Source organism: Pseudophryne corroboree, chromosome 8, assembly GCF_028390025.1.
Source record: "Pseudophryne corroboree isolate aPseCor3 chromosome 8, aPseCor3.hap2, whole genome shotgun sequence".
In the NCBI taxonomy this organism is placed as follows: domain Eukaryota; kingdom Metazoa; phylum Chordata; class Amphibia; order Anura; family Myobatrachidae; genus Pseudophryne; species Pseudophryne corroboree.
In genome coordinates, this window is record NC_086451.1 from 167,696,418 (window position 1) to 167,701,899 (window position 5,482).

A 5,482-nucleotide genomic window follows, 5' to 3' on the forward strand; every position below is an offset into this window, starting at 1 on the left:
ATCTGCCTACCTCTGGGTTATGGGCCCAGCATGCTTCCATTGCAGTACTCTGCTGCACATGTAAGTGCAAGAGATCCTGAAGCACTCACTCATCATGGGAAAGTACCAATGTGTTTCTTCGTTGGTTGATGGAAGAAACATTTTACAAAAACTCTCCAGATTATTGACTTTTTAAAGTCTTTCTAGGAAACGTTCTAGATGTATGCTTATTAGCCTTTGTCAGTATGTGCATTTTGCAAAGTGTCTCTGTGGCGCAATCGGTTAGTGTGTCCGACTACTAACCAAATGGTTGGTGGTTCAATCCCAACCAGGGACGTAATTGACCTTGTTATCAGATTTTGGTGATCTTTAAGTAGACAAGTCAAAATTTCAAACCCCCTGTTCTGGTGTAGGGTACCTGGCCTTCTCTGATGTAATCAGAGTTAGATTTGATTCATTGATTTTATAAAAACAGCTAGGAAGCACAATTTAGCAGTGGGTTGCAGAGAAAAAGAAATATGCTGGCAAAAAAAATCCAATTGAGTGATTAAACAGCTCTTCATTTTCTGGCTTTATTTTTATGCTAACAAATTTGTTCTCTGAAAAGTGTCCACAAAGCCAAGTCTCTGATTAACACCTTTGTAGGGATGGTTTTTCACCTATTACTAAATTAAACTTGCTTCATTGGAAAGGCAGCAAGATGCATCCTCATTTCAATGTCTACTGAAATAATACAGGTTGACACCAGGAAACATTAACGCCACTGCATCCTTGCTGCTTTCTCATGTGGAAGTCTGTTTAATGTGAAAACAAGGTGATATCTAATTAGCACACAGGTAAGGAATTAAGAAAATCTTTATTTAAGGGTGAAGATGTTTCTCACAAAATCGTTGCCCCAATGCATCATTGAAATTCAAGCTGGAAAGATGATTTTAATATATCACTTGTACATTTTGTATTGCTCTTCTGGTGACAATGTAGTTTGTTTTTGTCAATTACCCTTTTAATAATAGGGTAAAGAAAATTAAGTGGATTTTTTAAAGAAAACTATACTGTCAATATACTATTAAAACAAATTAAAATGGTAAAAGTTATTGTACTTTAAGTAAAAATAAAAGAGCAAAAATATCAATCCCAGTTTTGATTACTTAAATTAACAAAAAAAAATGCATATAGCAAAGGATAGTTTCAATCTGCCTACCTCTGGGTTATGGGCCCAGCATGCTTCCATTGCTGTACTCTTCTGCACATATAAGTGCAAGAGATCCTGAAGCACTCACTCATCATGGGAAAGTACCAATGTGTTTCTTCGTTGGTTGATGGAAGAAACATCTTACAAAAACTCTCCAGATTATTGACTTTTTAAAGTTTTTCTAGGAAACGTTCTAGATGTATGCTTGTTAGCCTTTGTCAGTATATAATTTTTACAAAGTGTCTCTGTGGCGCAATTGGTTAGTGTGTCTGGCTACTAACCAAAAGGTTGGTGGTTCAATCCCACTCAGGGACGTAATTGACCTTGTTATAAGATTTTGGTGATCTTTAAGTAGACAAGTCAAAATTTCAAACCCCCTGGTATGGTGTAGGGTACCTGGCCTTCTCTGATGTAATCAGAGTTAGATTTGATTCAGTGATTTTATAAAAACAGCTAGGAAGCACAATTTAGCAGTGGGTTGCAGAGAAAAAGAAATATGCTGGCAAAAAAAATCCAATTGAGTGATTAAACAGCTCTTCATTTTCTGGCTTTATTTTTATGCTAACAAATTTGTTCTCTGAAAAGTGTCCACAAAGCCAAGTCTCTGATTAACACCTTTGTAGGGATGGTTTTTCACCTATTACTAAATTTAATTTGCTTCATTGGAAAGGCAGCAAGATGCATCCTCATTTCAATGTCTACTGAAATAATACGGGTTGACACCAGGAAACATTAACGCCACTGCATCCTTGCTGCTTTCTCATGTGGAAGTCTGTTTAATGTGAAAACAAGGTGATATCTAATTAGCACACAGGTAAGGAATTAAGAAAATCTTTATTTAAGGGTGAAGATGTTTCTCACAAAATCGTTGCCCCAATGCATCATTGAAATTCAAGCTGGAAAGATGATTTTAATATATCACTTGTACATTTTGTATTGCTCTTCTGGTGACAATGTAGTTTGTTTTTGTCAATTACCCTTTTAATAATAGGGTAAAGAAAATTAAGTGGATTTTTTAAAGAAAACTATACTGTCAATATACTATTAAAACAAATTAAAATGGTAAGTAAAAATAAAAGAGCAAAAATATCAATCCCAGTTTTGATTACTTAAATTAACAAAAAAAATGCATATAGCAAAGGATAGTTTCAATCTGCCTACCTCTGGGTTATGGGCCCAGCATGCTTCCATTGCAGTACTCTGCTGCACATGTAAGTGCAAGAGATCCTGAAGCACTCAGTCATCATGGGAAAGTACCAATGTGTTTCTTCGTTGGTTGATGGAAGAAACATCTTACAAAAATTCTCCAGATTATTGACTTTTTAAAGTTTTTCTAGGAAACGTTCTAGATGTATGCTTATTAGCCTTTGTCAGTATGTGCTTTTTGCAAAGTGTCTCTGTGGCGCAATTGGTTAGTGTGTCCGGCTACTAACCAAATGGTTGGTGGTTCAATCCCACCCAGGGACGTAATTGACCTTGTTATCAGATTTTGGTGATCTTTAAGTAGACAAGTCAAAATTTCAAACCCCCTGTTCTGGTGTAGGGTACCTGGCCTTCTCTGATGTAATCAGAGTTAGATTTGATTCATTGATTTTATAAAAACAGCTAGGAAGCACAATTTAGCAGTGGGTTGCAGAGAAAAAGAAATATGCTGGCAAAAAAAATCCAATTGAGTGATTAAACAGCTCTTCATTTTCTGGCTTTATTTTTATGCTAACAAATTTGTTCTCTGAAAAGTGTCCACAAAGCCAAGTCTCTGATTAACACCTTTGTAGGGATGGTTTTTCACCTATTACTAAATTAAACTTGCTTCATTGGAAAGGCAGCAAGATGCATCCTCATTTCAATGTCTACTGAAATAATACAGGTTGACACCAGGAAACATTAACGCCACTGCATCCTTGCTGCTTTCTCATGTAGAAGTCTGTTAAATGTGAAAACAAGGTGATATCTAATTAGCACACAGGTAAGGAATTAAGAAAATCTTTATTTAAGGGTGAAGATGTTTCTCACAAAATCGTTGCCCCAATGCATCATTGAAATTCAAGCTGGAAAGATGATTTTAATATATCACTTGTACATTTTGTATTGCTCTTCTGGTGACAATGTAGTTTGTTTTTGTCAATTACCCTTTTAATAATAGGGTAAAGAAAATTAAGTGGATTTTTTAAAGAAAACTATACTGTCAATATACTATTAAAACAAATTAAAATGGTAAAAGTTATTGTACTTTAAGTAAAAATAAAAGAGCAAAAATATCAATCCCAGTTTTGATTACTTAAATTAACAAAAAAAAATGCATATAGCAAAGGATAGTTTCAATCTGCCTACCTCTGGGTTATGGGCCCAGCATGCTTCCATTGCAGTACTCTGCTGCACATGTAAGTGCAAGAGATCCTGAAGCACTCACTCATCATGGGAAAGTACCAATGTGTTTCTTCGTTGGTTGATGGAAGAAACATTTTACAAAAACTCTCCAGATTATTGACTTTTTAAAGTCTTTCTAGGAAACGTTCTAGATGTATGCTTATTAGCCTTTGTCAGTATGTGCATTTTGCAAAGTGTCTCTGTGGCGCAATCGGTTAGTGTGTCCGACTACTAACCAAATGGTTGGTGGTTCAATCCCAACCAGGGACGTAATTGACCTTGTTATCAGATTTTGGTGATCTTTAAGTAGACAAGTCAAAATTTCAAACCCCCTGTTCTGGTGTAGGGTACCTGGCCTTCTCTGATGTAATCAGAGTTAGATTTGATTCATTGATTTTATAAAAACAGCTAGGAAGCACAATTTAGCAGTGGGTTGCAGAGAAAAAGAAATATGCTGGCAAAAAAAATCCAATTGAGTGATTAAACAGCTCTTCATTTTCTGGCTTTATTTTTATGCTAACAAATTTGTTCTCTGAAAAGTGTCCACAAAGCCAAGTCTCTGATTAACACCTTTGTAGGGATGGTTTTTCACCTATTACTAAATTAAACTTGCTTCATTGGAAAGGCAGCAAGATGCATCCTCATTTCAATGTCTACTGAAATAATACAGGTTGACACCAGGAAACATTAACGCCACTGCATCCTTGCTGCTTTCTCATGTAGAAGTCTGTTTAATGTGAAAACAAGGTGATATCTAATTAGCACACAGGTAAGGAATTAAGAAAATCTTTATTTAAGGGTGAAGATGTTTCTCACAAAATCGTTGCCCCAATGCATCATTGAAATTCAAGCTGGAAAGATGATTTTAATATATCACTTGTACATTTTGTATTGCTCTTCTGGTGACAATGTAGTTTGCTTTTGTCAATTACCCTTTTAATAATAGGGTAAAGAAAATTAAGTGGATTTTTTAAAGAAAACTATACTGTCAATATACTATTAAAACAAATTAAAATGGTAAAAGTTATTGTACTTTAAGTAAAAATAAAAGAGCAAAAATATCAATCCCAGTTTTGATTACTTAAATTAACAAAAAAAAATGCATATAGCAAAGGATAGTTTCAATCTGCCTACCTCTGGGTTATGGGCCCAGCATGCTTCCATTGCTGTACTCTGCTGCACATATAAGTGCAAGAGATCCTGAAGCACTCACTCATCATGGGAAAGTACCAATGTGTTTCTTCGTTGGTTGATGGAAGAAACATCTTACAAAAACTCTCCAGATTATTGACTTTTTAAAGTTTTTCTAGGAATTGTTCTAGATGTATGCTTATTAGCCTTTGTCAGTATATATTTTTTACAAAGTGTCTCTGTGGCGCAATTGGTTAGTGTGTCTGGCTACTAACCAAAAGGTTGGTGGTTCAATCCCACTCGGGGACGTAATTGACCTTGTTATCAGATTTTGGTGATCTTTAAGTAGACAAGTCAAAATTTCAAACCCCCTGGTATGGTGTAGGGTACCTGGCCTTCTCTGATGTAATCAGAGTTAGATTTGATTCAGTGATTTTATAAAAACAGCTAGGAAGCACAATTTAGCAGTGGGTTGCAGAGAAAAAGAAATATGCTGGCAAAAAAAATCCAATTGAGTGATTAAACAGCTCTTCATTTTCTGGCTTTATTTTTATGCTAACAAATTTGTTCTCTGAAAAGTGTCCACAAAGCCAAGTCTCTGATTAACACCTTTGTAGGGATGGTTTTTCACCTATTACTAAATTTAATTTGCTTCATTGGAAAGGCAGCAAGATGCATCCTCATTTCAATGTCTACTGAAATAATACGGGTTGACACCAGGAAACATTAACGCCACTGCATCCTTGCTGCTTTCTCATGTGGAAGTCTGTTTAATGTGAAAACAAGGTGATATCTAATTAGCACACAGGTAAG

At 35.5% G+C, this 5,482-nt stretch overlaps 2 non-coding genes across 2 annotated transcripts; both read left to right on the forward strand.

Moving 5' to 3' along the window:
• Positions 1-1,412: 1,412 nt before the first annotated feature.
• On the forward strand, positions 1,413-1,486 carry TRNAS-ACU (transfer RNA serine (anticodon ACU)). The gene has a single exon. It is a non-coding gene; the product is annotated as a tRNA-Ser (tRNA).
• A 3,418-nt stretch (positions 1,487-4,904) lies between these two features.
• TRNAS-ACU (transfer RNA serine (anticodon ACU)) lies at positions 4,905-4,978 on the forward strand. The gene has a single exon. It is a non-coding gene; the product is annotated as a tRNA-Ser (tRNA).
• Positions 4,979-5,482: the final 504 nt, after the last annotated feature.